A 12,127-nucleotide genomic window follows, 5' to 3' on the forward strand; every position below is an offset into this window, starting at 1 on the left:
GTGCAAAAATGCCAGGGAAAGGCAGAGATATTGTGGCAGAACACGTCTCAGGTGCTGAAAAGCTTGCAGAGTTCTTTCAGAAAGCATGTACTTTGCGGACAGGCCATTCTGCATCTTGATGTAGCATTTTTATCTAACTTCTGGCTCATTTTGCTAATTTGCAAATATCTCCTGGTCTGGCTAATGTGAGATTTGGCTTGGTCATTTGCAATTGTGTCCCATGTCAGTGAATTGATAATCTGATTAAACTCACAGGCCTTGACTTGAGAAAAATAAAGCACACGTTTGATTGGTTGCTGTTGCACTCAAATGAAAAACGTGCATTGTATATGCCATATCCTTTCCTGGCTCACAGTGTTTCCAAAATCTCTAGTTCAATACATCCCAAGTCGTCACCATTAAAGTCAAAACTAGTGAATACTTCGATCGCTTCATCTTTTGTTTTTTTTTCTGAAATGCTATTTGTAATGAGGTAGTATTGGCAGGCAATTTTCTTTTACTTCTGATGCCATGTGTGAATAATCAGGGATGGTGTTGGCGGGAAGATGCGACATGTACCACAGATGAGGCACGAACATTAGAACAAGTGCTGAGCATGCAGAAAAGGAGAGATTCACGGTTACCTTGGAAAAAGCATATTTGGAGAAAGTTGGGTGAGTGTGCTGTGAGAAAGCACATTGGCGGCATGGTGGCTCAGTATCTAGCACTGCGGCCTCACAGCACCAGGACACGTGTTTGATTCCAGCCTTAGTTGACTGCCTGTGTGGAGTTTGCACATTCTCTCTGTGTCTGCGTGGGTTTCCTCAGAGGGCTCTCACAGTCCAAAGATGTGCAGGCTAGGTAGATTAGCCATGTTAAATTGCCTGTAGTGTTAAAGGAGAGATCGATTAGGTGGGGTATAGGTCTGGCTGGGATACTCTGAGGTTTGATGTGGACTTGTTGGGCTAAGGGCTGTTATGGTTCCAGAGTGCTAAGCTGCTGGAGATTACAAGGTCCAGAGCTGGATGAACACAGCAGACCAAACAGCAAAGGAGCAGGAAGTCCGATGCCTCAGGCCGAGACACCCTTCTTCAGTTTTTGATAAGGCTGTTTTTAAAATTGGTTTAACGAGACTGCACCATTCCTAGAAATACTGCAATACCAGGATGATGCATGGAGAGGACAGAGCAAGCTCCTTTTCCAAAAATTGGTTTAATATAGGGTCCTTAAGTAAAGAACATATCAGATATTGAAGCTGTTAAGAACATTTTTTTAATTTGAAAAAATATACTTTATTCATAAGATATACAAACAAAAAACACATTCATACACCTGCCCAGTCATGCAAGCTGCTCTGGGTTACCCAGGGCGTACGAACACCAACTAAAGGGAAAAAAAAACAAAACAAAGAAAACACCCCAGCAGTCGTAACCCCGCACAGTCCCTGTTGGCCTCCCTGACGAGTTGGGGAAGGCGCCAGCTAGGCCCAGTTACCAGATAGGGCCTTTTTTTCTATTCTGGACGAGGGGTTTCATACAGTGGTCTTTCCCCACCGCGCCTTGGCGGCGGCTACCCCAAGCTTTAGCGCGTCCCTCAGCACATAGTCCTGGACCTTGGAGTGCGCCAGTCTGCAACATTCATTCGGGGTCAGTTCTTTCAGCTGGCAGACCAGCAAGTTGCAGGCAGACCAAAGAGCGCCTTTCACCGCATTGATGGTCCTCCAGGCGCTGTTGATTTTGGTCTCGGTGTGCGTCCCGGGAAACAGCCCGTAGAGCATGGAGTCCTGCGGCACGGAGCTGCTCGGGATGAACCTCGACAAATACCACTGTATCCCCCTCCAGACCTCCTGCGCATAGGCACACTCCAGAAGGAGGTGATAGACAGTCTCGTTCCCCCCCCCGCCGCAGCCAACTCGAGGGCAGCGTGCGGTGGCGCAGAGATTCCGGGCATGCATAAAGGATCTCACTGGCAGAGCCCCTCTCACTGCCAGCCAAGCAATGTCCTTGTGCTTGTTTGAAAGTTCTGGCGATGAGACATTCTGCCAAATGACTTTGGCAGTCTTCATGGGGAATCACATGACCGGATCCACCCTCTCCTTTTCCCGAAGAGTCTCTAGGATACTACGTGCTGACCACTGCCAGACGGCCTTGTGGTCAAAGGTGTTTCCTTTCAAAAATTTCTCCACGAAGGACAGGTGATACGGAACGGTCCAACTACTCAGAGCATTCCGCGGCAAGGAGGCCAGGCCCATCCTTCGCAACACCGGGGACAGGTAGAACCTCAGTAAGTAGTGACACTTGGTGTTTGCGTACTGAGGATCTACGCACAGCTTGATGCAGCCGCACACAAAGGTAGCCATCAGGGCGAGGGTGGCGTTCGGAACGCCCGTTCTCCCCATTTTACAGGTCTTTGTACATGGTGTTCCTAAGGACCTGGTCCATCCTCGACCCCCAAATGAAGTGGAAGATGGCCCGGGTGACCGCAGCAGTGCAGGCCCAGGGAATAGGCCAGGCCTGCGCCACATACAACAGTACCGAAAGCCCCTCGCACCTGACAACCAGGTTGTTACCCGCGATGGAGAGGGACCGGAACGTCCACCTGCCCAGCTTCTGCTTCAGTTTGGTGATACACTCCTCCCAATTCTGAGTGCACGCCCCAGCTCCACCAAACCAAACACCAAGCACCTTCAGGTAGTCTGTCCTGACGGTGAAGGGGATGAAGGATCGGTCGTCCCAGTTCCCGAAGAACATGGCCTCGCTCTTACCCCTATTGACTTTGGCCCGATATGTCCAATAGCCTACTCACCGACCGACGATCGGTGCAGAATACGGCGACATGATCCATGCACAGGGAGGTCTTGACCTGAAGTCCTCTGCTACCTGGGATAGTCACGCCCTTCAGGCTCACATCCTTCCTGATGGATGTAGCGAAGGGTTCCACACAGCACACGAACAAGGCAGGAGAGAGCGGGCAGCCCTGCCTGACGCCAGATCTGATGGGAAAACTTTCCGATTCCCACCCGTTGATCGAGGCTGCGCTAACGATGTTGGTGTAGAGCAGCCAGATCCAATTGCTGATGCCCCCCCCGAACCCTAATTTGAAGAGGACATAACTCATGTAAGCAAGAGAGACCCTGTCGAAGGCCTTCTCCTGGTCCAGGCAGACGAGGCAGGTGTCCACCTGCCTGTACTGCATATAGGCGATCATATTCCTGATGAACGCGAGGCTCTCAGCGATCTTCCTGCCCGGCACAGCACAGGTTTTGTCAGGGTGAATCAGCAACTCTAGGACAGACCTGACCCGGTTGGCTATGACCTTGGCCAGGATATTGTAGTCCATGTTCAATAGTGAAATGGGACGCCAATGCTTAATTTCTTCCCTCTCCCCCTTCCTCTTGTAAATGAGGGTGATGATGCCCTTCCTCATGGACTTGCACGTTTCCCCTGCCCGAAGCGCACAATCGTACACCTCCAGCAGGTTCTGGCCGACCAGGTCCAATGGAGAGGAACACAGCTCGACCGGTAAGCCGTTGCTAGCAGGAGTCTTATTCCTCTCAAAGGACTTGAGGGCTCTGGTCAGCTCGTCCAGGGATATCTGCCGGTCCAGCCACTCCCTCGTGCCGCTGTCAAGGACCTCCATGATAGGCAACAGGAGTAACTCGGAGGCCGTGCTGGCGATGGGCTTCGCGTCATACAGTCATTCTTCAGAGAGAAGGATCTGTAATTCCTCAAAATGTCGGGGCGAGACAACATCATCGAGCCGTCGTTCTCCTTCAGCCGGCTGAGCACAGAACTCTTTGTGCACCTCCTGAAAGGAGAAACGCAAGCACATCTCGTCCTGCTCCACTGAGCGGACCCTGGACTGGAAGATTTACCCTGAGGCCTCCGTGGCAAAGAGGGAGGCTTGTTGGCCCCTCACCTTGCGGACGTCCTCCGTGAAATCGACCCCAACGACTGCAGAAGCAGCAGGTTCTGCGTCCTTTTCTGGAGTCACGACAGCTTTCCCCGCCTTTCTCTCGCCTTCCGAACACCCTTGAGCACAAAGAACCTCTTGATGTTCTCCTCCACCTTCTCCCACCAGTCGCCTGGAGACTCAAAGAGGGGTTTCACAGTTCTGCAACCTGCGCACTCCCTCTTAAGCTCCTCGACATTCTCTGTGGTCAACAGAGTCGTGTTGATGTTCCACGTCCCCTTGCCGGCCGGCTGGTCGTCCTGTAAGTGACAGTCGGCCAGCAGGAGGCAGTGGTCAGAGACGAACACCGCCTCGACGCCCGTGGACCTGACCGAGAACGCTCATGACACAAACAGGAAGTCTATCCTTGAGCGGATAGACCCGTCTGGCCCCGACCAGGTGTATCCCCACTGCGCTCTGTCTGCAGGGTGTTGAAGACATCGAGCAGCTTGGCGTCCTTCACCGTGCCCAGCAGAAATCTGAATGTGGCGTCCAGTTTACTCTCCCCACCCACTGTCCCCATGCCAGATCTTCCATCTGCATTGATGATGCAGTTGAAGTCTCCACCTAGAATGACTGGCCTAGACTGAGCCAGCAGGGGTGGAAGCTGCTGCAGGACGGCCAACCTCTCACTCTGGACCACTGGGGCCCTCCAGCGCGCCTTCCTCCTCGACTTCTGGATCGTTGTCCACTCCCCTGGTCACGTGTTGCCTCCTCCATCGACTCCGGGTTGTGGGGGGAGAAAGCGAAGCCTGCAGGGGTGCTTTGCTGGCCTCGGTTCCATCCTGCGGGGCTGGTCCCTCCTGCATAGTAGTACAAAGGTCCTTGCAATGGCCTGGTGCCTGCCTCTCCTATGGGGGCTTGCCCCGCATTGCCGCTGCTAGTGACCTGGGCGTAGGTGGTCCCCCGACGCCGTCACGGCCTGCAGATGTAGCCCGCTTCCCTACAAAGCTTGCAGCTTTTTTACCTTTCCAACGTGTCCGTCCTCCTTGCAGTCCCATCAGATGGTGACTGCAGTCGGCCACCACGTGACCTGACCTACCACAGGAATGGCAGACTTTGGGTTGCCCTGCGTAGGTCAGGTAGTCCTTGCTCCCACCAAACGTGATGCTGGCTGGGGGTGTATGATGTTTCTGTCCACGCCCATCCTCAGCATCACCCTGGCCTGCCTCTTACTTGTCCAGATCCCAAAGGGGTCCAGGATGTTGGCTCGGTCCCCTTCCACCTTCACGTACCTTCCAAGGAAGGTCAGGACATCAGCTGTTGGCACATGTGTGTTGTACATGTGTATTGACACCATACAGCGCCCCGGCATAGACATCACAAACAGTAGGACAGCAGTCAATGCAGAGAGGAAGCCCCTTACCTCCTTTCCTTGAAAACCTCCAGGAAGCACTCACAAAGCTTGGTGCTCCTGAAGGTTACAGGTTTAACCACACACTTGATATAAGCCAAAGAAAGCCAAGAAACAATACCATTATAATGCTCGACTACCTTGGGTCCCAGTTACCTTCCATATTTTCCATCAGCCTGACTGAGTGCAAAGACTTGTAAATCACTGTTGACAGTTTTTTACGGTTGTTCCCGTACTCCTGGGTTTCCTAACCGGGGAAAACCGATAATCGGTTTATGCCAGTACTTTTTCAAGAGCTTTTATATAAAAGTCTCTTCGCAATGAATGTAGATCATTGGAAATGTACCAATCAGAAGAGGTGGGGCATGTCACTAACAGCCTCATCAACCAGCTCCGTGTCTATCGGCGGGGAAGAGAGATTGCAGCAACAATCGGTACAGAACCACACACTCAGAGAATGTCCCAGCACAGAGGAAGGTGCTTCAGCGTGTCACAGTCTGCATCAGCAAACTTTACCAGTCCCACCCACCATGGTCTTACCGATGCCCTATAAATCTCTCATCATTCAACTCTCTCCTGAGGCTCACAAATGATTCTGCTTCCAGCGCCCTCTCAGGCAGTGTACAGCTGGCAGGAACCACTCGCTGAAGACATTGGGTCTATCTCCCTCGATAAATATGACTCTTCGTTGCAAAAAAGGCAAATCACCACCCCCTCCCTCCAAACCCATCCCACCCCACCGGTTTCTTTAGAATGTGCAACTGCCTGCAGTGTCAATGTGCCTGCAGTTGCTGAAAGGGTCTGATTTTGCGCTGTTCTATTCTGTGCACGAAGCAAACTGAACTTTTAGCAATGCAAAAAATGCCTGCCTCTTCCCAAATCAAATTGAAGCAAATACTTGAAACAAATTCTAATTCTGATCAAGTAATATCACTGTCAGGAAGTACTGGGTCACAGTTATAAACAGAATTTCTTCGGCTAATCCAGCTGTCCTGGAATATATTGAACTCCGGTTCCCAAGCCACTCCAACATCCCTGACATTACTCCCATCCCTTCATGGATGGTGGACATTAAGTTCAGTACATTGAATAAGTCACGAATGGTTTGGCTTCGACTCCAAACATTCTAATTACAATCTGGTAATTTAGAATTGCAAATTAAGATCCAAGAGCTGTAGAGATATAAAGGATGGAAACAGACTGATTGCTGCAACTTAATAAAGTGTGGAGCTGGATGAACACAGCAGGCCAAGTAGCATCTCAGGAGCACAAATGCTGATGGTTCGGGCTGAGACCCTTCGTCAGAGAGGGGGATGGAGTGAGGGATCTGGAACAAGTAGGGAGAGAGCGGGAGGTGGACCAAAGATGGAGAGAACAGAAGATAGGTGGAGAGGAGAATACAGGTGAGGAGGTCGGGAGGGGATAGGTCAGTCAAGGAAAGACGGACAGGTCAAGGAGGTGGGATGAGGTCAGTAGGTAGGAAATGGAGGTGCGGCTTGGGGTGGGTGGAAGGGACGGTTGAGAAGAAGAACAGGTTAGTGAGGCAGAGACAGGCTGGGCTGGTTTTGGGATGCAGTGGGGGCTGGGGATGAGCTAGGCTCATCCCCTCCCCTCACTGCAACCAGCCCAGCTCATCCCCTCTCCTCACTGCATCCCCAAACCAGCCCAGCCTGTCTCTGCCTCCCTAAACTGTTCTTCCTCTCACCCATCCCTTCCTCCCACCCCAAGCCGCACCTCCATTTCCTACCTCCTAACCTCATCCCACCACCTTGACCTGTCCAATCTCCCTGGACTGACCTATCCCCTCCCTACCACCCGACCTGTACTCTCCTCTCCACCTATCTTCTTTTCTCTCCATCTTCGGTCCGCCTCCCCCTCTCTCCCTACTTGTTCCAGATCCCTCACCCCATCCCCCTCTCTGATGAAGGGTCGAAACGTCAGCTTTTTGTGCTCCTGAGATGCCGCTCGGCCTGCTGTGTTCATCCAGCTTCAGACTTTATTATCTTGGTTTCTCCAGCATCTGCAGTTCCCATTATTTCTGATTGCTGTAGCTTGTCTCTTCGGACCAGATACCCTAACTTATTTTAGTCCCATTTGCCAGCATTTGGCCCGTATCCCTCTATCCCCGTCCTGTTCATTTCCCAATCCTGATGCTGTTTAAGAGCTGTGACTGTAGCACCTCCTCCATACATGCAGCATTCTGTACATGTAAAACTGTCCCTCAGGTCCCCTTTAAATCTTTCACCTCTCAACTTAAACCCATGCTGTCAGGTTTGGATTTCTTTCCCTGAGGAAAAGATATTGCCAATTCACCCCACCCAAGCCCCTCATGATTTTATAAACCTCTGTAAGGTCATGCCAGAGCCTATGACGTTCCAGGGAACCAGCCCCGGCCTATTCAGCCTCCTCTCCCAGTAGCTCGAACCATTCAATCCAAGCATTATCCTTGTAATTTTTTTTTTCTGAAACCTTTCAGTTTAACAACTTTCCTGTAGCAGGGATATTATAACTGAGTGCAGTATTCTAAAAGTGGCAATGTTCTATACATCTGCATCGGAATGTACAAACTCCGATACACAATACATTGATCAATAAAAGCAAGCATGCCAAATGCCGCCTTCGCCACCCTCTCTAACTGTGACTCCGCTTCCAAGGAACTATGCATCTGCACACCAATGTCTGTATTTGGTGACACTCCCCAAGGCCCTACCATTAACTTATAAGTCCTGCCCTAGTTTGCCTTACCAAGTCGCATCACCTCACATTTATCTGAACTCTATCTGCCACTCCTTGGCCCATTGGCCCATCTGATCAAGGTCCTGTTGTACTCTGACATAACATTCCTCACTGTCCACAACAACATGAATTGTGGGGCCATCTGCAAACTTACTAACCATCCCTCCTGTGCTTCCATCTAAATCATTTATACAAAGTTATGGATAAGCAGTGTCGCAGCACTGATTCTTGTGACACACCACAGGTCACAGGTCTCCAGTCCGATATATAACACTGGATGTGAGTTTGCTCGCTAAGCTGGAAGGTTAGTTTTCAGACGTTTCGTCACCATTCCAGGTAACATCATCAGTGAGCCTCTGACGAAGCGCTGTTGTTATGTCCCGCTTTCTATTTATCTGGTTAGGACTATATAACACTCTACCATCACGCTGTGCCTCCTGCCTTCAAGCCAGTCTTGGATCCAAACCACTAGCTTCCACTGGATTCCACGTGATCTAACCAGTCTACCAAGAGGAACCTTTTCAAACACCTTTCCAAAATGCATCCAAACAATGTTTACCCTCTCTGCCTTCACCAAGCTTCTTTGTCAACTCTGCAAAATACTCAAGTTAGTGGGACGTGATTTACATCACATCAACACCAGAGTCAGATAACTGAGAACAGCACGTGAAGCAAAATATGTACATGAGATAACAAAGCGTGGAGCTGGATGAACACAGCAGGCCAAAATGCCCACAGTCAGCAGCCCCAGAGGAGACAGTCACGCTGAGCCCTGCCGAGTTTTCACCATCACCCCTAGACCTCCCACTGACTGACGTCAAATGTTCAGTCCTCAGTAAGGGGCTCACCTTTATCGCCCTCCACACACACATCAACGAATACCACTCACGTTTGGACATCCAGCAGTTTTTCAGCTGCCTTCACCGCTCCACCTATCTTCTCCTCTCTCCCTCTTTGAACTGCCTCTCCCTATTTATTTCAGAACCCTCTCCCCATTCCCCTTTTCTGATGAAGGGACTAGGCCCGAAATGTCAGGGTTTGTGCTCCTAAGCTGCTGCTTGGCCTGCTGTGTTCATCCAGCTCCACACTTTGTTATCTCGGATTCTCCAGCATCTGCAGTTCCCATTATCTCTGATACAAAATGTGTACATTACTGGTTAAAGATACTGAAATAAATTCATTGTCTTCAACTTTAAAATCAAATGCTGGAGTCTGCAGCTCAAAAGACATCAGAACGACTGGGGTCAGAGGAAACCGACAGTTCATGAAATGCCCTTGAATTGGGGTGATGTCATTAAGCAATTGCCCGTGTGTGATAACATCACCCACTTGAACACAGAGCATTCGGGTCTGCACAAACAGGTGGTGTGCACAAAGGATGTGAGGGTCTGTGGAGTGATTGAAAGGAGATTGATCAGAATGATTCAGGAACTGAAGGATATTAGTTGTAAGGTCAGGCTGGAGAAACTGAAATGTTCTGCACAACGCAAAGGAGACTGAGGTGATCTTTGACAAAGGTGTCTAGGTTTATGCTAGATTTAGATCGGGTAGGTAAAGAGCAGCTGTTCCTCTTCACTGATCGTAAAATTAATAGAAACACAGATTTAAGGTATTGGGCAATAGTTAGTGGGAGATGAAAAGAAGGAACTTAACGTTACTTTTATTTGACTCAATACTGACATTCAAAGACCAATAGTATCCAGTGCTGAATGATTAAAGAATCAAGTGGCACGCTCAGATCGTGCTGTATCGAAGCAAGTTTCTGATCTGCAAAGCCTTTTCTGACACTCTGAAGCTCTGAAATTCATTTCCTTCATCTGCAAAACAAAAACCTTGCTCCTTCTTGAAACATGCAGGTTTTTTTAGGAGAATTAATGGGTTGGTTGCAGAAAGGTTGGTTCCCTTCTAGGACAGTCTAGGACCAGAATACCTCATATCAGAGTGGGGTTTCATATTTCAACCAGAGGTGAGGAAGAAATTATTCTCTCAGACAGTTGTGAATTGGTGGAATTCTTTGCAGCAGAGGTTTGTTGTGGCTGGGCCAATAAGTATATTTCAGGCTGAGATCGACAGATCTTTAAGCAATAAAGGTATCAAGGGTCATGGGGAAAGGCAACAAAGTGCAGATCAGACAGGATCTCATTGAATGGCAGAGCAGAGGTGATGGTCTGAATGGTCTCTTTCTGTTTGTAAACTCAATGGTCTTGAAATGAGGCTACAAAACTCTCCGCACTAAAATGTGCAAAATGAAAATTGCATGGAACCCTTCAGAATGCTGAACCAAGGTGAGACATGGAAAGGGGAACACACAAACGATAGTTAATGTGGGTGATTGATCCGGAGTGATCTGTTTACCAGGGTAAAGAGGAAAACTGGTCTTCAGCTCTCACATTGATCTTGGCTCAAAGTTTTGGCAAAGATTTATAGCTCAGTTTGTGGGTGAGTTGTTGACTTGTTCGCCGAGCTGGCTTGTTCTTGTTCAGATGTTTCATCACCATGCTAGGGGACATCATCAGTAGAGCCTCCGTTGAAGCAGTGTTTTTCTCCTCTGCTTGGAATTTATACTGCTTGCCCTGTTATGGTGAGTAGTGTCATTTCTGGTTTTGATCTGTGTGGGTTTGTATCGGGGTCCAATTCTTTATGTTTGCTGATTGCATGACGGGTGGAGAACAATGCCTCTAGGAATTCCCGTGCATGTCTATGTTTGGCTTGGGCTACTATGGTTACCTTGTCCCAGTTGAACTGATGGCCTTCATTGTCTGAGTGTCTCGATATTGAGGAGAGTTTGTCATTCCGTTTTGCTGCTAGTTGAAGTTTTTGAATTCCAATGTCTAGTTTCATTCCTGTCTGTCCGATGTAATGTTTGCAGTCGTAATTGCATGGCATTTGTAAACCGCATTGGTTCTGCATGTTGTGGGAATGGGGTCTTTAATTCTTGTAAGTGTTTGTCATTGAGCGGCTGTGGGCGTGTCCACCACCATGACTCTGAGTGGTCTGAGGGGTCTGTTGTCACTTCCTATATATTCTTGATGTATGACAGTTGGTCAGTGTGTGAGGGCGTACTGTGTCGTCCTATTGTTGTCTGTTTAACATCGGCAACCTCACCAAAATTCCCTCACACAAGGTACTGCTGCAGAAGACCAGATAATCCCAATTCCCAGGCCTGGAATCAGAGCCTCAGTGGCCCAGCCACAAAGATACAACGGGAAATGGGAATGGCAATGAGCGCACAGGGCTACTCTGTAGTTCCTGTCACACAATTGGTGAGCTTGCGGTCCTTCTGTGACGGTACAGAGGTGCGTAAAATGCCAAGGCTGTGAGCTTGAACCTCACCCAGAGATGCTTTTATTGACATGGAGCAGGGATTATTGGGTCATTGGGCTGTGTGAAATATCACAGAGCAATGTTGGTCATTACAGAATGTGCAAAAAGACTAGCTTCTTTTGTTGGATCTTGAACTTTCCCAGGGAAATGTCTCAATTATCAACCATATTAGAGATTGCTCTCCCATCTCGTGAGAGACTCGCCCTGCCTGTTAAATTCACTTTTTGTATGTCTATCTCTGTCTTTTAAAACTTGATTTTTATTTCATATCCACGACCTTTTCATTGGAGCCAGTTGAATTTTCGTGTGTTTGACACCATTAGGGAGAGGAAGTGAAAAAACCTACCAGCTGTGCGGTGTGACTATGGAAGGCAGAAGGGTGAGAGAAGGTTGATAAAGAGAGAGTGGGGAGTGATGATCGTCTTCAGATGAATTTGAATGTCATTGTTCACAACCCGGGGAAAGTTATCACCCACTGATAAATAACAATCAGAAATATAACAATGACGGAAATTGCTGGTGAAACTCATTAAGTCTGACGGCATCTGCGGTGGGAAAGCAGGGTTAATGTTCCCAGTTCAGTGACCCTTCTTTAGAATGAGGCATGTAACTGTTGGTTTAGCATTTTCCAAAAGTTTGGTCAAATCATGAGTCTGCCCACCTGTTTGGGTTGCTGGTCTGCTTGGCCCCTTTGACATTGTGTGTCTATCAGTCATTCATTTTTGTGTGTGTGTGTGTGTGTGTGTGTGTGTGTGGGGGGGGGGGGGGGGTGGCGGGGGGGAT

At 49.0% G+C, this 12,127-nt stretch overlaps 1 pseudogene; it reads right to left on the reverse strand.

Annotated features, from left to right (window-relative positions):
- Positions 1-1,107: 1,107 nt before the first annotated feature.
- On the reverse strand, positions 1,108-1,268 carry LOC132208955 (U2 spliceosomal RNA; annotated as a pseudogene).
- Between the last annotated feature and the right edge of the window lie 10,859 nt (positions 1,269-12,127).

Source organism: Stegostoma tigrinum, unplaced genomic scaffold, assembly GCF_030684315.1.
Source record: "Stegostoma tigrinum isolate sSteTig4 unplaced genomic scaffold, sSteTig4.hap1 scaffold_58, whole genome shotgun sequence".
Classification (NCBI taxonomy): domain Eukaryota; kingdom Metazoa; phylum Chordata; class Chondrichthyes; order Orectolobiformes; family Stegostomatidae; genus Stegostoma; species Stegostoma tigrinum.